The 22,355-nt window shown below is 43.5% G+C and overlaps 1 protein-coding gene and 3 non-coding genes across 4 annotated transcripts in view; 2 read left to right on the top strand and 2 right to left on the bottom strand.

Annotated features, from left to right (window-relative positions):
- LOC126184299 (uncharacterized) overlaps nt 1-22,355 on the bottom strand; it is a 574,731-nt gene that overhangs the window by 418,628 nt on the left and 133,748 nt on the right. The gene's annotated exons all lie outside the window — the stretch shown is intronic.
- On the bottom strand, nt 9,201-9,274 carry Trnas-cga (transfer RNA serine (anticodon CGA)). The gene has a single exon. It is a non-coding gene; the product is annotated as a tRNA-Ser (tRNA).
- Nucleotides 9,700-9,773, top strand: Trnas-cga (transfer RNA serine (anticodon CGA)). The gene has a single exon. It is a non-coding gene; the product is annotated as a tRNA-Ser (tRNA).
- Nucleotides 10,000-10,073, top strand: Trnas-cga (transfer RNA serine (anticodon CGA)). Its single transcript has one exon. It is a non-coding gene; the product is annotated as a tRNA-Ser (tRNA).

Consider the following 22,355-nt stretch of genomic DNA (forward strand, 5'->3'; position numbering starts at 1 on the left):
TGAAACGCGGTTTCGCCCTCTCCCTTCTCTCAACATCATAAGACATAAACATGACAACACACACGCACACACCCATTACAGTCACCAACACTTACCAGACAACTTTAAACACACAACTACCACACTTTGTGAAGGAAATGTGCCATTGTGCATGAAGGACAGACAAACATTTTTACTTAGGTGACTCAATTCGCCACTCGGGGTCTCACAGCCAACAAAATAATACGTGTTTAGTCTCACCAATAAGGGGGAATACGTTTCGTAAAATCCTTCATAATCTTTTGTACGCTTGAGACACGAAAAGCGAAATAAAATATCTCATATAACATCACTAACGTAAAACAAGAGTAATTGACTGTGTTCGAATTAAATCAGGCGATACTGAATGACTCATGAAGTGAAAAATCGCTCTGAGCACTATGGGACTTAACATCTCCGGTCATCAGTCCCCTATAACTTAGAACTACTTAAACCTAACTAACCTAAGGACATCACAAACATCCACGCCCGAGGCAGGATTCAAACCTGCGACCGTAGCGGTCACGCGGTTCCAGACTGAAGCGCCTAGAACCGCTCAGCCACCCCCGCCGGCACTTACGAAGTGAGACACTAAAAATAGTACACTGGTTTTGTTACTTGTTCTGAGGTAGAGATGATACAAGGGGCGATCAAAAAGTTTCCTTTCGGAGGCCGTACAGGTCTGAATGGGTATGCGAATCAGGCAAAATCGCTGCGAGCGTTGAGGCAATCATCCCACGTAGGCACCGAGCTGAAGATACCCGTTTGGTAACACACCGTGGACTGCTGGTTGGCCGAGCGGTTCTAGGCGCCACAGTCTGGAACCGCGCGACCGCTACGGTCGGCAGGTTCGAATCCTGCCTCGGGCATGGATGTGTGTGATGTCCTTAGGTTAGTTAGGTCTAAGTAGTTCTAAGTTCTAGGGGACTGATGACCTCAGAAGTTAAGTCCCATAGTACTCAGAGCGATTTGAAAAATTTTTGATCTTGTTTACTCGAAAATTTAAGATAACCCGAAACAGAACCGCAACAGACACGACTCGCATACAGAGACGGACGCGATTCCAATTCTAACGTAGACAATAATTCACTGCTTTGTTTCTCAGTTGGGTTGAGATATTATCCGTAATTAACTTGCTACTCAAGCAGGGTAAATGCAATTTTTGTGTTCAGAGTTGTTGGAAAATATTTCTTTGGAAATTAGAACTGGAATATACTTCCCACAAAATTCAGCTGCTGCACGTCTCTCAATGCCAGTGATGCAGTGACTATGACATCAATCATCGGAAATTGGTGGGACGAAGATTAGAGTCTAATTCTCATCGATGTCATTTGAGATGAAGGGTAGGCACGAAAGTGACAGTTTTAAGGAATCATCTCAACATTTTCTCATGGTGACCCAGGGAACACAAAGCAAATCCAAATCATAACATATTAACAGGGTTTTCTTCCAGAGAAAAAGTTCAGTGTCTTAAAAACTGCGCCACTTCCGTCAGTTTTCTCGATAGATAGGTCGCGGGGGTGTTGTGGCATCATTGTCGATCTCTCTCAGGTGAAATGTCGCCTGTAGGGTTGGTAAAACACCTCGGTCTACAGACAAAACGCCCAAATCAAGTATTTTAACGTCTCGTACGCACGTATTGAATAATGTATTCGTCAGAAACCAGTTCCGATTAGTGACACGGCATCTGTCAACATGAACTGCAAAAACAAACTGCAAAATACATTGAAGTTAACAGTGGTATTTTCGAGCACGAAAAGCTAATTCTCTGTTTCCTGTACATCGTCCAGTTCTAACAATGTGAAACAGATCCGAACCCATGCAGTATACAGTACGTGTTTGCGCTGTGTACGTTGCATTCATTTCAGAATAGCTCGTCCTATCACCTGCTTTCTCCTGGAAACACCTAGTATTTAGATCTACAGAAAGTGTTTAATGTTAGGGAAACCTACGTATAAATTGAAACATCGGCACTATTTTACCTATATATGATGCACACTCTCAGAAGGACTCCACGATTGAGATTAGCATTACATGCTGCACAGGGTACCAAATCGACGTCGTTTTCACCAAATCATCGTCGTGCCACGTAGATCGACCTGAAGTAGCCAGCTCGTAGCCGGTAACGGAAGAAATATTCTTGGGTTAAATCTAGACAGCAACCAGAAAGGGAGATGTTAACGTAAAATTCTAGATGACTAGATTATGGATCAGAATTCTTTTACGGACATCTTGTTCAGTTACTTTGACCAACGATTAAATCAGCGAACTATACACCTTCACTCATTACTTAACATTTCAATACTGTCTCGAACGTTAAGAACGCTAAGGCACAGGAAGTTTCTGAATGTTCTGGGAGTCCCCTTCCGTCTCAGACGTCGACTGTTTGTTTAAAAAGAGACATGTTTCTAAACTACCATTTAGTGTTCTTGTAGTCGCGCAACCTAATGTACGTCCTGTTGTTCCCAATGAGTACGAAAAGCGCCAAAACAATTAGTTGGCAGCAGGCTGTGGGAACGCCGCGAGTGCGAGCGCGCCGCGGCGCAGGTCACAAAGCCGCTAACAACCGCTGCGAGTTATGACCTACGTACGATAGGAGCAGCATGTATTCTGCTAAAGCAACAACAGTGCCTTCAGAACTATCTAAAATCTGGAAGTGCGCCCTGCTGTAATTAAGTTTTCAGCGTGCTGCAAGCTTAATATATCAGCAGTGTTTTAATATTTACGTCAGCCCGTATGAGTCGGCTGATAACAGCTTACTCCTGAGCATGCCTTGTTCTCTCGGTTAAGTGAGTCGTAAATTTGAAAGAGAGATTCGAGTTACCGGGAACGAGTTTCAGATGACGCTCTACTAAGTCAGGAACTTGACTCAGACGCTGTGCTCTGTTCTACTAAAGTCTCCTCTTTCTCCCATTCCAGCCACAAAGTTCGCCCTTTTACTTACAAAGAAATGTCAGGTTTCTTGCCAACAGCACCATTTGCAACTCCCTTGAAGTCCAAGAACGCCACTGCAAATTTTTAAAAACGTTAATGGAAAGACAACTAAATTTCTCGACATGGGAATTGTGGCAGTGACTAAGAGTATGTACACAAACGATAAATATTTTGCTGCCAAAACGTAAGTCATTGACGTTGATCACCATAAATATTTAGGCTCGTAGCCACAGTCTATATGCAGGCGCCCTGCACGTTAATTACTTAAACAGCAAACGTCATATAGCCACAAAGGAATTCACCATAGTTTTCGCGTATAAAGTTTTCTCCTATCGCCTCAAATTTGGAACGTACGTATATATATATATATATATATATATATATATATATATATATATATATATATATATATATATATATATGTCTCCTCTTTCTCCCATTCCAGCCACAAAGTTCGCCCTTTTACTTACAAAGAAATGTCAGGTTTCTTGCCAACAGCACCATTTGCAACTCCCTTATATATAGGGTGAGTCACCTAACGTTACCGCTGGATATATTTCGTAAGCCATATCAAATACTGACGAACCGATTCCACAGACCCAACGTGAGGAGAGGGGCTAGTGTAATTGTTTAATACAAACCATACAAAAAGGCACGGAAGTATGTTTTTCAACACAAACCTACGTTTTTTTAAATGGAACCCCGTTATTTTTGTTAGAACATCTGAACATATAAACAAATACGTAATCAGTGACGTTTGTTGCATTGTAAAATGTTAATTACATCCGGAGATATTGTAACCTAAAGTTGACGCTTGAAACCTCCGACGTTCAGTTGCGTGTTGTAACAAACACGGCCCACGGTCGGCGAGCAGCATCTGCAGGGACATGTTTACGATGACGAACGTGTTTACGAGTGTAGCTGTAGTGCACTGTTGTGGTTTGGTCTAGCTGTCGCAGTGTCCGCATGTAGCTCTTGCTGCTATTGTTATTCTGCATTCGTCTCCGCACGCAGACCAACTGTAGTACACCATGTTACCAGACGTCTGTGATAGTGTAGTGTTGTAGGAACTGTGACCATGGTGTATTCGAACTCTGAAAAGGCGGAGATGATATTCATCTATGGCGAGTGTCGACGAAATGCTGCTGAAGCCTGCAGGGTGTATGCAGAACGGTACCCGGACAGAGAGCATCCAACGTGCCGCACATTGCAAAACATCTACCGCCAACTGTATGCAACAGGTATGGTCGTAGCACGCAAACGGGTCCGTAACAGGCCCGTCACAGGAGAAGTGGGTGCAGTTGGTGTGTTAGCTGCTGTTGCCATGAACCCACACATGAGTACACGGGACATTGCGAGAGCCGGTGGACTGAGTCAAAGTAGTGTCATGCGCATGCTGCATCGTCACCGCTTTCACCCGTTTCATGTGTCGCTACATCAGCAATTACATGGTGATGACTTTAATCATCGAGTGCAATTCTGTCAATGGGCATTAACAGAAAATGCGTTGCAGTTCTACCTGTTTACCGATGAAGCGGGTTTCACAAACCACGGGGCAGTGAATCTACGGAACATGCATTACTGGTCCGTGGACAATCCTCGCTGGCTCAGACAGGTAGAGCGACAGCGACCGTGGACTGTAAATGTATGGTGCAGAATCATTGGCGACCACCTCATTGGTCCTCACTTATTTGCAGGGGCCCAAACAGCTGCAACATACATCGCCTTTCTACAGAATGATCTGCTAACGTTGCTCGAAAATGTCCCACTGGAAACGCGTCGACGTATGTGGTATCAGCATGATGGTGCACCTGCACATTCTGCAATTAACACTAGGCTGACCCTTGACAGGATGTTCAACGGGAGTTTCAAAGGACGTGGAGGACGCATAAATTGGCCAGCCCGTTCTCCTGATCTTACACCTCTGGACTTCTTTCTGTGGGGTACGTTAAAGGAGAATGGGTACGGTGATGTGCCTACAACCCCAGAGGATATGAAACAACGTATTGTGACAGCCTGCGGCGACATTACACCAGATGTACTGCGGCGTGTACGACATTCATTACGCCAGAGATTGCAATTGTGTGCAGCAAATGATGGCCACCACATTGAACATCTATTGGCCTTACATGTCGGGACACATTCTATTCCACTCCGTAATTGAAAACGGAATCCACGTGTGTACGTGTTCCTCACCCCTCATGGTAATGTACATGTGCGTCAGTGAAAAAGACCAATAAAAAGTGTTAGCATGTGGACGTAATGTGCTGTTCCAGTCTCTTCTGTACCTAAGGTCCATCACCGTTCCCTTTGGATCCCTACGTAATTCGGTGCTCTCCGATACACACGATCGAACAGCGGAGGGGTGGTACTCAAGCGTCAACTTTAGGTTACAATATCTCCGGATATAATTAACATTTTACAATGCAACAAACGGCACTGATTACGTATTTGTTTATATGTTCAGATATGCTAACAAAAATAACGGGGTTCCATTTAAAAAAACGTAGGTTTGTGTTAAAAAACATACTTCCGTGCATTTTTTTATGGTTTGTATTAACCAATTACACTAGCCCCTCTCCTCACGTTCGGTCTGTGGAATCGATTCGTCAGTATTTGATGTGGTTTACGAAATATATCCAGCGGTAATGTTAGGTGACTCACCCTATATATATATATATATATATATATATATATATATATATATATATATATATATATATATGTGTGTGTGTGTGTGTGTGTGTGTGTGTGTGTGTGTAACATAATTAATGGCGTAAACGCATACAGCTGAAAATACACGATACTAGAAGCAAAAAACTCTCCGTAAACATAGGGTCGAAAATGCATACCTGAATAGCTACAAGCAATTTTTCATCTTCGATACTGTGAAGCAAATCTCTTCTACTACATTTTGGGAAGAAGTCATATGAACCAAAACAAGAAAAAGATGTCCAGTAAACATGTGCTCTAAAATGCATACCTTAAGAGCTATGAACATGTGCTCATCTTCGCTACTTTGAAACACACCTCTTCTAATGAACAATTGCTCCTTACTTTGAAAGTATTCATTTTAGAGCAAATGTTTACTGGACATTTTTTTCTTGTTTTGGTCCATACTACTACTTCCCAAAATGTGGAAAGCAAAGATCTTGCAGTAGAAGAGATTTGCTTCACAGTATGGAAGATGAAAAATTGCTTGTAGCTCTTAAGGTATGCATTTTCGACCCTATGTTTAACGAGACTTTTTTGCTTCTAGTATCGTGTACTTTCAGCCATATGCGCTTACGCCATTAATTATGATACAACCTATATATACATGGGCCAACCGATTTGCCGCAGTGGTAACACCGGTTCCCGTCATATCACCGAAGTTAAGCGGTGTCGGGCTGGGATAACACTTGGATGGGTGACCATCCGGTCTGCCTAATCTAATTTGCCGAGCGCTGTTGGCAAATGGGATGCACTCAGCCCTTGTGAGGCAAACTAAGGAGCTACTTGATTGAGAAGCAGCGGCTCCGGTCTCGTAAACTGACATACGAGAGGGGGAGAGCGGTGTGCTGACCTTATGCCCCTCCATATACGCATCCAATGACGCCTGAGGGATGAGGATAACACGGCGGCCGGTTGGTATCGTTGGGTCTTCATGGCCTGTTCGGACGGAGTTTAGTTTAGTTTGTATATACATATTGGTAACTGGCAGAAGACACTGGAAAACAAGTCAGTGAAGTAGAGATGACTAAAGTGGATGACATAAGTATAACTATTACAAATGGAAATGGAAATGGGATGGACTAGTATCCTGGCGGATGGATAGTAAATGGTCCAAGGATTTCTTGGCTGTATTCCAAGAAAGGGACGCCGCCCTAATTTAAGGTGGATACACGACATTATGAAACATTCAGTAGCAACATAGGTTCGTACGGCTGAAGACAGTATTCCCACAACCCACTCGGTGAATACCGGGCTGGTGCCCACATTCCGTCTCCGTTACACGATTCGTAAGCATTTCTCAAACGTTTCACACTTTCAAATGGTTAACAATAGTCGCAAACAAATGAGGTCCATGAATTCCGTCGCGAGAGGTGAGGTCGAGAGGATAAGACGGGAAGCGGTGGGCGGGAGAAGGGGGGGCAGTGGGCACAGGTAGGGCATCTGGCCACTCTGTGCCATTAACACAGTCAAATCCAGATTAACATGCCGACCTCGTGTAGGTACGGGAGAAAGGCCAGGAAAAGAAGGTGAAGATGGCTGAAGTCCGTAATTTACGGGGAAGTATAGTGGAAGCGTTTATCCAAATGGCTGATGATGTGATGTTGATATATGATTATGCTAAATGTGTCTCGCAAAATGCACTTTAAAGAAAAAAATCTTCCCAAAAGTAATGGTCTAAAAAAATCCAGTACATGTCGTTGGCTAATCATTAACAGAAAATTGAGGAAGCTCTTTCGAGATCAAATCGAAGCCACATAAATTTTGCTCTTAAAATATGGAGAAGAAGGCTCTTAATAATTTTAAAATCTGTATTATCTGCTGCAGTATAATACTGCATATGCTGCTAGAAACCAGACACTGTGAGGGTTCATCTCCTCAAACAAATATGAAAGTCTCGTCTCTGAAGATTTCTTTCTTTCTTCCTTTTTTCAAATTTTATTTGTGGATCTGTGTAATTGACAGCTGAATCACAGAACTTTTATTCACTGAAGACAAATATGTAACTGTTCGCGTTCATCTCTCGTCAACATTGGAGATAAAAGTCTCACTGGTACTTAAGTAAACTGATGAACTGTCCCCAGACAAATGAAGTGGAAAGAGTTTTTAGTGATTCTGAAGAAACGAAAACGACGTAAAGCGCAATGTAAGTAGACAACGGAACTGTTCCGACCAAATGTAACCTAACACATGGGCAGGGGGTCAGATCAACTTCCGTATCCATTTCTCTCGTTCACCTTCAACAGGATAAACAGGTCTCCAAGCATTTTCAGTGTTTCATACGAAGCCAATAATGAACTCACAATCGAACCGTGAAGCACTTAAAATACAGGGTGATCATAATTAAACTTACGCTCCTTGAGCCCATGTAGACGGAAAGCTATTTACTGTATGGCTACCCAGCTTTGTAGGAATCACGTCCAGACTGTGCTGCAGTTGTTAGTTGTGTTAGTGTCATGGCTGGCCGTTAGGTGTCTGTACTGTTACGGCGACGTAGGGCTGAAACACAAGCATCAGTGCGCATTGAGAATTTCAGACGGTCTACAGAGGCACGGACAAGGTGAACAGGGCTTTCATTAAAACAACAGCAATGGTGCTTCTGCTCTTCGCAAGTATCGACGCGTTAAAGGAATACAGAGAGGTCTTCTTTTAGCATCAGGGTTTAAGAACATGATTCGAAAGTTCGAATTGACTGGAGATTCGAGAATTGCTCCTAGGAGAGGCCGACAGACAATTGCGCCACAAATTGTTGAAGAGGTTACTTCTGCCATGACTGAGAATGCTGGACGCAATGTTCGATATTCAAATAGTGCACGAGATGTGTCACGACAGATGAACATTCCATAATCTACAATCTAAAACTGCTGCGAACAACTGTGAAATGGTATCTCTAGTGTGGTTCCATGCAGTAGTGGATGCAGATAATAGTCACATTGTAAAACTTTTGTAATCTGGAATATAAACATGATACGCAGTTAACACACGTTACCGTCACATATGGAAATTAAAATGTGTTTTTTTTTCGATGGTTTACTCGTTATATCATTTCCGAACGACCTTACAAATGTTTACACAAAGTTTCATTGTCCAGTTTTTCATGGAGGCCCTCTCAAGCAGCGAAAGTGTAGTTATAAAGACCCTGTAATACTCGAAGTTCCCTGAGATTATTAAATGACCAAATAGCATCAGAAGTAAGCTAGAATCTCGCAGAACGTCGTGGAAGAAAGTATAGTCAAAGTTAACATTCAGAAGAAAGTAGAAACAAGAAAATCATTTCTTCAGCTTCATTCTGAAAAGTAGTCAAGAATAAAATGAGAGTTATATTTTCCTGTGAATTATATGACTTCTTCTTGTTAATGACTTAATGTAAAAGCTACGTATGCGAGAAATGTATTCGAAAGTGCAAAGTTACTGTTTAAAGTTGTTGGGAAACCGCGAGGAATGATTTCTAAACGTATACTCAACATCCAGAATGAGATTTTCACTCTGCAGCGGAGTGTGCGCTGATATGAAACTTCCTGGCAGATTAAAACTGTGTGCCCGACCGAGACTCGAACTCGGGACCTTTGCCTTTCGCGGGCAAGTGCTCTACCAACTGAGCTACCGAGCACGACTCACGCCCGGTACTCACAGCTTTACTTCTGCCAGTACCTCGTCTCCTACCTTCCAAACTTTACAGAAGCTCTCCTGCGAACCTTGCAGAACTAGCACTCCAGAAATAAAGGATATAGCGGAGACATGGCTTAGCCACAGCCTGGGGGATGTTTCCAGAATGAGATTTTCACTCTGCAGCGGAGTGTGCGCTGATATGAAACTTCCTGGCAGATTAAAACTGTGTGCCCGACCGAGACTCGAACTCGGGACCTTTGCCTTTCGCGGGCAAGTGCTCTGGCTGTGGCTAAGCCATGTCTCCGCTATATCCTTTCTTTCAGGAGTGCTAGTTCTGCAAGGTTCGCAGGAGAGCTTCTGTAAAGTTTGGAAGGTAGGAGACGAGGTACTGGCAGAAGTAAAGCTGTGAGTACCGGGCGTGAGTCGTGCTCGGTAGCTCAGCTGGTAGAGCACTTGCCCGCGAAAGGCAAAGGTCCCGAGTTCGAGTCTCGGTCGGGCACACAGTTTTAATCTGCCAGGAAGTTTCATATCAGCGCACACTCCGCTGCAGAGTGAAAATCTCATTCTGGAAACATCCCCCAGGCTGTGGCTAAGCCATGTCTCCGCAATATCCTTTCTTTCAGGAGTGCTAGTTCTGCAAGGTTCGCAGGAGAGCTTCTGTAAAGTTTGGAAGGTAGGAGACGAGGTACTGGCAGAAGTAAAGCTGTGAGTACCGGGCGTGAGTCGTGCTCGGTAGCTCAGTTGGTAGAGCACTTGCCCGCGAAAGGCAAAGGTCCCGAGTTCGAGTCTCGGTCGGGCACACAGTTTTAATCTGCCAGGAAGTTTCGTATACTCAACATGTTCTGTCGTTCGTATAATTTAAGCTATCTTAAATCTGGAACTGTATTTCTGTAAACGAATAGTATACGTCTTTAATAAACAGCACAAGTATTTCTCGTTGATACACAACACTTTCCTCGAAGTTACGTCATTCCGTTGTTACATTTTACATGTAGAGTACATTCAGCACTGTGTGTTTTCTGCACTTAGGATACTTTTCTAAAAGTCTCGGTGTAAAAAAAAGCTATCACAAGAATTCGAATGTCCCATCTACCAACTACAGTGAGCATTAATTTTGGGATTGGATTACAGAAGGAACGAAAGTCCACAGTTTCTTTTCGTTCTGTACACTGAACACACAGTGGGTTTATCCTTCTTCTTCTTCTTTTTGAAGTGACGAACGAATGTGTTGCCGATTTACAAAATTTCATTCCTACATAAAAACAAAAAATGAAAAATGGGCAACTGGGTTGTTCTCAAAGATAAGAGCCCACAGCTTTGGTGTTTAGAGCTAGATATACGTAATCAGTCTCTGCGTTCAATACATTAAAGTAACGTGCTCCAAAAGCTTATAAGAGAGTATTGCAGGTTATGGCTGTTGTTAGTGAAGGAAGCGGCGTGAACTGACTGTGTGATACAGTATACTTTTTCTCTTATGAATCGACTTTTAGATATGAGGTCTGAGTGACTCACATTTCAATCATCAGGCAATTTAAGTTAGAAAATGAGGTTGACTGAAACGTGGAAAACGCATTAACCTCTAACATTAGCAACAAGTGCTGGAATTGACAGTTTCACCCACGTACTAACATAAGAACATCCAAAGACGTTTATCGTGTTCTCTGGCAAATGTCGCATTGATATTCAATATTTTCAAAGACCGTGTGGGTCGGAGTGCCTTATATCGCTTCGTCTCCAAAAACCATCCGTATGTCATCAATGAAAAACCTCTGAAAAAAACCACTCAGAGGATTACGAGTAGGGTGATACATTCAGTCTTCTAGAGAAAAGTCTTTCAGGTACTCCTGACTAAGAAGATGGATAAGCGAGGGGTGCTAGTACACAAAGTACAAAAAAAATCTCAGTGAAAGATTTAGCAGATAATTATCGTCGGCTCTAAGTTAAATTGATTATATGGTCAACCTGGTCGGTTGGTTCCGTGCATATCTGTAGAAACAATCATCGAGTTACCGTCCGCGTGATTTCTTGAGCGAGTGCTATTTGGAAGAGGTTATGCGTCCGTCTCTAATAAACTAGACGTCGACGGGGAGTTAAATTATCTTCCTTCCTTCAAGTTATGCTATGACTGGAAAATACTTGCTTCCTTGTACTAAACGGCTTTTTTTCAAATTTAGTATTCCTTGACAAGCGAGGAGATAGTACATCTATTCTGATCCACAACAAGATAACTACGACATTCCGCTTTCATCGTTGTCCGCTAACGCGTAAACGTAGCAGCAGTAACACAGTGCAAGACGAAAGTGAACAAATCCAGCAGGGTTTCGTACGGTTGAGCAGTGCGTGATTCTCCCATTGCTCCGTTCAGAGACCTGACATGAGATTTGAAATCACGCTCTGCTGTGCCGTTAATTAACACGAAACGTAAAGATCTGACGGAAATAAATCCAATTTACTGCTCCACCCAAGTATTTATACGCAGAAGCATAGGGGAAGCTCTTCGTTCACAACGTTCCCATGTAACTATTGGTAATTATGATACATGCTACGAGATGTCTCTTTAACCCTACGATTTTCTCCGACGTTCCCCTTTTGCTTATAACTAAATGCTATTTTTTTTTATTTAGCGTCTTTCCCTCATTCCCAAAAAGGGGCGGATTGGCAGCACGTTGATGGTTGCTCTTCAGATACGTGAGCTATACACATAAAAGAATGTTTAAAAATGGAAAAATGATGAAAAATACTCTGAAATGACTGAAATACCTGCGATACCTGGGTGGTGAATGATTACAATGTGCGATTTCAAACTAGTGATCGCGACATGAAGGTTGATTTTGAACTGTTCTGAGTATTCGTCCCGGTGACGTTGTCCTGATAATCGGATATTTCGACAAGCTGACTTATTGCTGTAGAGGAGAGAAGTGGTTCATATCACTGTCCGGCCATCCAAATTTAGATTTTCCGAGATTCATTAAATTACTGAAGACAAATTGCCAGGATGGTTACTTTTGAAAGTGCACAGTGGAATTCATTCCCCGTAGTTCCCAAACCCGAGCTTGTGCTCCGTCTTTAATGACATCGTCGTAGATGGCACTTTAATCCCTGATCTTTCTTCATGCCTTCTAAGAGTGGTATCTCTGCCTCGCTGACTTATCACCAACCGACGACCACGCACACTCGTGAAACTGCAGCGCAAATTTCAAAGTTACTTTTATGAATACTCTTTGTTCGAAAGTAAGGGGACATTTATCACTGAGATAGCAAACAACTGAGTTTTTTTGGTATGAAAATGCTTTTATATTTCTCCGCACCCCCATTTTAGGCCAACAGACTTCATTCAGAGCTTTTTTTGTGAGAAGATGCGATTCTGGAAGTTTTGCAAAATATATATCCTCACAAGCGACTTTTACACCACAAACCTTTTTAATGCAGGAGTAGGCGGAGATCAGAGTGCTGAAAACATGGTGGTCGAAGTGGATGCACCGATGATTCCTACTTCAAGTTCCTCAGTTTTCCCAGCCGGCCTCTGGTGGCCGAGAGGTTCTAAGCGCTTCAGTCTGGAACCGCGCAACCGCTACGGTCGCAGGTTCGAATCCTGCCTCGGGCATGGATGTGCGTGATGTCCTTAGGCTAGTTAGGTTTAAGTAGTTCTAAGTTCTAGGGGACTGATGACCTGAGATGATAAGTCCCATAGTGCTCAGAGCCATTTGAACCAATTTTTTCCTCAGTTTTCCCATTATTATTTTGTCCTTTGAAAGGTGATTAATAACAAGAATTTCTTTAGTATCTGCAAGAGCGTTGGGCCTAATCTTTCCAGCAGATGAAATCGATTTCGTGTGTTTTTGGTGCGCCGTGCGGGATTAAAATGGCTCAAATGGCTCTGAGCACTATGGGACTCAACATCTTAGGTCATTAAGTCCCCTAGAACTTAGAACTTAGAACTACTTAAACTTAACTAACCTAAGGACATCACATACACCCATGCCCGAGGCAGGATTCGAACCTGCGACCGTAGGAGTCCCGCGGTTCCGGACTGCAGCGCCAGAACCGCACGGCCACCGCGGCCGGCGCGCGGGATTAGCCGAGCGGTCTCAAGTGCTGCAGTCATGGACTGTGCGGCTGGTCGCGGCGGAGGTTCGAGTCCTCCCTAGGGCATGGGTGTGTGTGTTTGTCCTTAGGATAATTTGGGTTAAGTAGTGTGTAAGCTAAGATTTGACACACATTTGAACTTTTTTTTGTTTTTGGTGCAAGGATATCGACTTCTACCCACTACTTCTATTCACATTTCGTTTCAGACGTAGACTGTTAGCCTCACGTTGTATCGACAGCAACAAACCATTGCACGAAATAAGTTGAATTTTACGTTTAAAAATGCTCCAAATGTTAGTGAGAAAGTCGTTACCATTTGCTTAAAGTCAGAATTTTATTAACTGTGGTATCCACCTCAAACAAAGAATTCTCGTAGCTAAACCTTCCTGTAAAATGTGTCATACTCTTCTTTGCAATACGAGTAAGGCGTTTACTGTTTCACATATCTAACTGCTGACTAACCAACACCCTACTGTCCACTTTGTCGGTTTTTCCAACCATGGTTACAGTTCTAGAACGTGTTGCACGTGGAAGATCTTCGGGAAGAAAATCGTTTGAACTCAAGTCACCCATTTCTGAACTATTGAAATGCAAAGAGCAAATTTCTTATAGACATTCACCAGTTTATAACAAATTTCCGATGGCGGTAAATAGCCAGTGCACAATTTCCTGCTGGCACGCTATGGAAGCACGTACAGCACGACTATACTAATAATCCGTACGAACGAAACATTACTGGACATCAGATTGAAGCTTATAACTAAATTCGTATAACAGTTGGCCAGGAAAGCCAAAGGGGTTGGTTCAGACGCCATCACTTACACATTCTTCCACAAAATGTGTTGTGTCATAAGTGTATATGCTGAGTGGTTGTGTTATATGATCATGAAATTAGGGAGTGGATACAACAAGGTGCTTGTAAACAGCTCAATTCTCTCAAAAAGCACCAAGGGGGTCGCCGAGCTTAACGTCCTCATCTTACCCCCAGTTCATAATAAACAGTGCCTCGTGCAGTCAGACTATGAGACACTCTGGAGAGAGCTTTGCAATTTAAGGCAAGCCATTGGCACCAGTTGTGGTATCAGGAACAGTACGCCACCACTTCTTATCCCCTTACAGGTCACATATTAGCGGTGAAAGTTTCTTCCACTATGAGGATTCGAACCGACTATCGGTACCTGTGATTGCATCGCCATCGCACAAGCGTGCGTTAGCGATGTTTATTAGATATGCAGGTAAAGTAAACATTTTAAGTTAATGAGCATCGCGTACCATCTATAAACAAACAAAATTTATTAGTTATCATAGTCATATTTGTGCCACACATTTTAAGTTGTCTTCGTAGCTTGTTTTTAAGGACGAGTGTGGACTGAGCATAACGTACTATGCATGTCAGTGACATCAAACCGTAGTCTTCACATGAGTTCCAAAAAATGGTTCAGATGGCTCTGAGCACTATGGGACTCAACTTCTGAGGTCATTAGTCCCCTAGAACTTAGAACTAGTTAAACCTAACTAACCTAAGGACATCACACACATCCATGCCCGAGGCAGGATTCGAACCTGCGACAGTAGCGGTCTCGCGGTTCCAGACTGCAGCGCCTAGCACCGTCACATGAGTTCAATATAACGGTTATTGTTATACTTTGTACTTAGACCGAAACTTTACTGTTGCACTTATTTGCCCTGTTCTTACACATTTATTTGTTAATGAGAGCAAAGATGGATTATTTCTGCTGCTATGGGTGCAAATGAAAATGCGTAAAAGGGGAAAAGGTAAGTACCATAGACGTCTGATTATAGTCATAATAATAATAATAATAATAATAATAATAATAATAATAATAGCAGCCATTATTTTGCCTTGAGAAACAGCGAGACCCAATGTAAACATAATAATCACATGATAATTTATAAGAGCGTGTGGCATTAAACTCAAGAGACAAATATTCTGTTACGTGGGAGTGTGCTACCAAACAATCCGTCGACTGTATGCATATTTCGAACAATTTTCACCTGAAGATAAGGTGTATATGTAACATTCTGAGTCATTACCTCCAAATTATACAGAGCTTTTAATCATTGTTCTTATTTTGAAGTATTCACACTAGGAAACTGTTTTACTAATGGCTGTGTCGAGGAGGATGAGCATATGCGATTAAAATTTTATATTCACTAAGAATTAATGAAGATGAAACATATGACACCAGATCATTAATTTGTCTATTAAACACGTGCATAAAATCCACAACACCTTTAAACGAGATCTGTCTGTATTAGCGACGTAATGGCAATGGAAGGACAATAGTTTTGAAACAACAAACACTGCACACATTAACATGCCTAATACGGTGTAGCGGAACCGTTGGCATTAAAAATCGCTTCCAATTGTCTCGTAACGGATAACTACATGTCCTATATTGTTGTCCAGGGAATCCTATACCACTCTTCTTGAAAAATAGCGCCAAGTTCAGGTAACGATGATGGAGATCGGTAGCGATAATGCAACCTTATCTGCAAAATAGACCACAAAGGGTCAATGATGTTGAGATCTGTAGACTATGATGGCTATGGGAGCCGCGAGAATTCACCTTCGTGCCTACGAAACCAGTACTGGAGACACGAGTTGTGTGAGCAGGGACCCTGTCTTCTTGGAACACAGTTTCACCATTGGGGAACAAGCATTGTACCAAGGATTGGACCTGATCAGCAAATACGGCCACATAATTCTTGGCAGTAATCAATACTTGCCGAGTAACCATGGGGCCCATGGAATATCACGATATGGGTTTTAGAATTTTATCTCACTCTGCAGTTCCTAGCTAATGAAGCACTCCTCGTGTTGTTTTTGTACTGACAGCGTTCGTGAGTGCGACATTCAGTTCAGCAGTGACTTTTGCTGATGTCCTCCTCAGTGACCGTCTGTCACAATCCCTCAACGCACACGTTCTTCCACATTGTGACTTAGCGGATAGTTTTCCTCTTTCCCTGTATGCGGTAGTACACCAAACACTTCCGCTACTTTTGGTTACGGAAGCAGTCACCATACTAGCACCAATAGCTTTCCTACGTTGGAATGCACTGGGCCCCAACATAGTGCACTTACAACTATGCTGAGAACTGTCCTGCCCATGACTGGTACTTGCGACGTATTGAGGACATCGCACCTGTGACGTCAGAGACAACAGCGGAACCTCCAGGATTGGTTAACACCTGCATTTATGTTCAAGCACGCATTTCCCACAACGTTTCCATATTTTTGTTCAACTTCTAAATCTACAGAGCGCTTACGGGTAAACCTTACGCTCCGGCCCGTGTGACCGAGCGGTTCTAGGCGCTTCAGTATGGAACTGCGCGATCGCTACGGCCGCAGGTTCGAATCCTGCCTCGGGCATGAATGTGTGTGATGTCCTTAGGTTAGTTAGGTTTAAGTAGTTCTAAGTTCTAGGGGACTTATGACCTCAGATGTTAAGTTCCATAGTGCTTAAAGCCATTTGAACCTTACGTAGTACCGTGGTCAGGTGCCTTTGGAGGTAACGTAAGTTGGCGACACAATTTCTGTTCTGCGTACGCTGCGAAAGCTTACTTACAATGTTTCCAAATGGTGCTGTAAGTGAGGAGTAGGAGAATAAGCTACAGTTCTCTACGTATCTCTCCCGTGGGGGTCGCGACGAGAACTTTAGACCACGGCAGGTATTAGATCGCGTGAGGCCCGTAACACTGATTACCTGCAGGGTCCCTATTCCGCCATATGTACTGATATTCCTTTCAAGCATTTTATTTTACTTACGTTCAGCACGTGAGGGTAACGTCTAATAAAATTTTATTTCATTAATTTAAGCTGTAACTAAGACGTTGCACATCGAATTTTGAACCATCACCTGAGCAACGTCGTTAACATTATTCAGTAAACTAGAACCACCCGTCACAGTTGACTCTTAATTCTGTTTAAATAGCAAGGAAAATCATACAGTTGAAATAAAATGTTTTAGACGAAAACATACATATACTGTGGATACACTGAAACTGACCAAGAGATCTAAATACTTTTAGTTTTGTTTCCACAAAGGAGGCATTAAATGATAACCACTGTTAAATATGTTTACCGTCGCTCGAATCACTAGTAAGCAGAAGTGACATATGTCCACCGTAGCAGGCGCTGATATTCGCAGACTGTCTCAAAATTGAATTTAAATCTCACATTAAAAAATAAAATGCACCACATTATAATGTTATAAAATTTCCTTAGGGGCAACTAAGCAGCTGTGGTACACATGCAACATAATATAGGCGAACCCCTGCAGCACAGCAAACCTGACTGGCGCCGCCATCTGATTTCATGCAATCTCCAAACATCAACAACACGGCAGCTGAACACACATAAAATGCAGACAAAGCCCACATGACTGTGTACCGAGCGGCAGATTTTATGATCAAATTGACTTCTCAGACGACGACATCGGCATGTATGTTACACGTACGCTGACGCTGGCCCAGGAGACATCGTCGGTGTCCCGCTTCATCGATGACAGCTCTCTACTAACACTCCTGACACCCATGCATGAACTGTCGCTACTGTCAATAGAATACGCCAATAGTCTTCCAACCGCCCCCCCCCCTCCCCCCGCCAAGTGATCCAATGTACCGTGTGGGTAAACTGACTCTGGACAGACAGACCACTTTCAGCAAGCAAGGAGGCGTTTAGGCGATCATTCTTCTCGCGCTCCATACAGGAATGGAACGGAAAGAAGTCTGATGAATAGTAGAATGAGACGTACCCTCTGTCATTCACTTCACAGTGGTCTGCAGAGTATAGATGTAGACATTTTTATTTTATCCATTCGAAATGTCTGGTGAAATTCTGCGACTTTAAGAACGGTGGGTTTGGTTTTGAAATAACTATTGCTGCTACCAGTCATGTTTTCTTTCAAGTATTACGTTATTATTTGTGACCGACGTTCAGATTGTAGAATACATAAAATAACATAGGATATGAAACTTCCTGGCAGATTAAAACTGTGCGCCCGACCGAGACTCGAACATGGGACCTTTGCCTTTCGCGGGCAAGTGCTCTACCACCTGAGCTACCGAAGCACGACTCACGCCCGGTACTCACAGCTTTACTTCTGCCAGTACCTCGTCTCCTACCTTCCAAACTTTACAGAAGCTCTCCTGCGAACCTTGCAGAACTAGCACTCCAGAAATAAAGGATATTGCGGAGACATGGCTTAGCCACAGCCTGGGGGATGTTTCCAGAATGAGATTTTCACTCTGCAGCGGAGTGTGCGCTGATATGAAACTTGTGTGCTGTGAGTACCGGGCGTGAGTCGTGCTTCGGTAGCTCAGATGGTAGAGCACTTGCCCGCGAAAGGCAAAGGTCCCAAGTTCGAGTCTTCCCAAGTTCGAGTCTCGGTCGGGCGCACAATTTTAATCTGCCAGGAAGTTTCATATCAGCGCACACTCCGCTGCAGAGTGAAAATCTCATTCTGGAAACATCCCCCAGGCTGTGGCTAAGCCATGTCTCCGCAATATCCTTTCTTTCAGGAGTGCTAGTTCTGCAAGGTTCGCAGGAGAGCTTCTGTAAAGTTTGGAAGGTAGGAGACGAGGTACTGGCAGAAGTAAAGCTGTGAGTACCGGGCGTGAGTCGTGCTTCGGTAGCTCAGATGGTAGAGAACTTGCCCGCGAAAGGCAAAGGTCCCAAGTTCGAGTCTCGGTCGGGCGCACAGTTTTAATCTGCCAGGAAGTTTCATATCAGCGCACACTCCGCTGCAGAGTGAAAATCTCATTCTGGAAACATCTCCCAGGCTGTGGCTAAGCCATGTCTCCGCAATATCCTTTCTTTCAGGAGTGCTAGTTCTGCAAGGTTCGCAGGAGAGCTTCTGTAAAGTTTGGAAGGTAGGAGACGAGGTACTGGCAGAAGTAAAGCTGTGAGTACCGGGCGTGAGTCGTGCTTCGGTAGCTCAGGTGGTAGAGCACTTGCCCGCGAAAGGCAAAAGTCCCAAGTTCGAGTCTCGGTCGGGCGCACAGTTTTAATCTGCCAGGAAGTTTCATATCAGTGCACACACCGCTGCAGAGTGAAAATCTCATTCTGGAAACATAGGATATATTATTCATATTCTACCCAGGGCAAACAAGCAGAGATTTTCATACTAGGTATGCACACCGCACTGGAGTCTACAAAAACACCACAGACTCACACCAGCAATAGCAACACACGTAAACGCAATAAAGTACCTGAATTGGAAATGTAGTGAGAAATGTCAAAGCACTTCACCAACTACATAAAGGTCATAAAATGGATATGTTGCAAGAACAGGAAATATATTCACGTCATAAGAAATATGAGAACCAAACTTTGAATGAAAAACTGAAAAGTGAATAAATTCCTCAGATGCGCAGACGGCATTATTAAAGATTCAAATAAAATAACGTTATATAGCAATAAGTACCACTGAAAATAATATATAAGCAAAAAATGGTTCAAATGGCTCTAGGCACTATGGGACTTAACATCCGAGGTCATCAGTGCCCTAGACTTAGAACTACTTAAACCTAGCTAACCTAAGGACATCACACACATCCACGCCCGAGGCAGGATTCGAACCTACGACCGTAGCAGCAGCGCTATTCCGGACTGAAGCGCCTAGAACCGCTCGGCCACAGCGGCCAGCAAGATATAAGCAAATAATGATGCAGATTACTGATGAAACATACCATCCGCACGAAAAAATAGTACATAAACGCCGTCGACGATCTATAGAGTGCTCTCTGTTTACTATGTCAATATATTTCTGACTGTTTTCTTTTGTGCCTTTGCTATTTTCAGTGTGTGCTGTCCACTGTGAATCTTGTGAGTAGCGTTTAAAATGTATGTGTTTCTCTACACGTGGACTACAAGCAAACCATAAATTAAAGTGTTTTACTAAATTCATCACTAACTATACAGGGTGTTTCAAAGTGTTTGCATCAAAAGTCAAAGGGTGATAGATCACGTCATGGGAAAGAACTTTGGTTAGAGACAAAATGTTTGCTCATGTTTCCCGGCGACGCTGAGCATCATTTCATTGAATTCACCAGCCCTGGGACGACGTGATTTCAACAAACTATCAGGGTCTATTAACCAGATGTGCTGCATCTACGTACTACCTAACCCATTAAATTGATAGAGTAATTTTCAACAAACCTTTAGAATGAGTGTCTCTAAGCGGAAAATGTTATTTTGGAAGTACGGCCTATCCTCCTTCACGTGGACCTGGGCAGGGCTATAGGCAACACACATTGCATAGGAAAGTCGCAGAGTGCCTACTTCAGGCATGGACAACCATTGCTGGCCGCCGGCCGCGGTGGTCTCGCGGTTCTAGGCGCGCAGTCCGGAACCGCGTGACTGCTACGGTCGCAGGTTCGAATCCTGCCTCGGGCATGGATGTGTGTGATGTCCTTAGGTCAGTTAGGTTTAAGTAGTTCTAAGTTCTAGGGGAGTGATGACCACAGCTGTTAAGTCCCATAGTGCTCAGAGCCATTTGAACCATTGCTGACCCGCGGGCATGATTCACGTGCTTAAGCTCACGGGCCGTCTCGTCACGTGACGCGAGAGCAGCGCTGCTCGTGCAAAAAGTGAAAATCATACAGTCCCATGTCGTTAATGTTCATGAGATAACGCACAGATATGAATGGCGCTCCTTTCTCGATACGCCATGACAGCAAATTATGTCTTAAAACACACGTTTTTGAGAGTACATGCGTTTCATTTATATTCATCCCATTTTCACATATTTAAGTTTGCTTAAGTGTGGTGAAGATTATTTCTTTGCTTATGATGTTTTACAACAGCTGACTTAAAAACTTCCGTTGCGAAAATCTTCAACGCCGTTAGCAAGGAAATAATTTTTATGACACGTAAATAAATGTAAACATCTGAAGGAGAAATGTAAGGCATCTATATCTACATCCATACTCCGGAAGCCACCTGACGGTGTGTGGCGGAGGGTACCTTGATTACCTCTATCGGTTCTCCCTTCTATTCCAGTCTCGTATTGTTCGTGGAAAGAAGGATTGTCGGTATGCCTCTGTGTGGGCTCTAATCTCTCTGATGTGTCATCATGGAAAATAAACGTCTATTAAAGCACATTAAAAGTTAACCAACAGTTTCAACATCTGCAGTGTACTAGTACGTCCACAACGGACAAGAATTATTTACTAATGTTAATAGGAGATAAAATAGCAAGATAAAATACGGCAGTGAGATAAGTAATTGCATTTGATATGGAAATAAGGAGGAAGTTTGCGATTTTTAGGCACAGGCAGGTCATTCCAGTGATTAAAACTTAATGCGTTCGTGTACAAAATAAGCTAGCGTTTTTAAAATATTTTTTCCAAAAATTCTTTTGATGACTGATTGCAGAAGTATCTGAAAATGTGTCTCGTGCCGAAATACAATGCGAGCGCCACGTGCATCGCTCCCCCCCCTCCACCTCCCTCACCCCTCCCCCCTCTCTCTCACCCTCACGAATTTCTTCCACGAACTAGCCCGAAACCAATCGCCGGCCATATCCAGCCCGCGGGTCGCAGACAGCCCATCCGTGGCCTTTACCATAACCAATCACACAAGACGCCTAGTGTGGCCGGGAAGCATCAACGAACATTATGTGTTCAACTAAAGTTGTTCCCAATGACAATAAACGTTTGTTTATTTTCTACGATACTGCGCAACCAAACACAGCCAGCGCCAGCAGCGGCCGCGGAGCGGAAAAGCGGTGACTGGGCCGGCTGCGGAGGAGGGAGCGGAGTGACACGGCGGGTATAAATCTGTGGCGGAGCAGGTTTGGCGGCGCCCCGCCGCGCTGCCAGCCTGACGGCCGCCGCTCAATTACTATCTGCGCTGATAGCCGGCGCAATTAAAATATTTCACTGGCCGCCCCCAGCGCCACTGTTTGTTATTGCGACGCACCGATAGCATCGGCCGGCCGCTGTCATCGCCTCGTAACACGAGGGCCGCG

Source organism: Schistocerca cancellata, chromosome 4 (genome assembly GCF_023864275.1).
Source record: "Schistocerca cancellata isolate TAMUIC-IGC-003103 chromosome 4, iqSchCanc2.1, whole genome shotgun sequence".
NCBI lineage: Eukaryota > Metazoa > Arthropoda > Insecta > Orthoptera > Acrididae > Schistocerca > Schistocerca cancellata.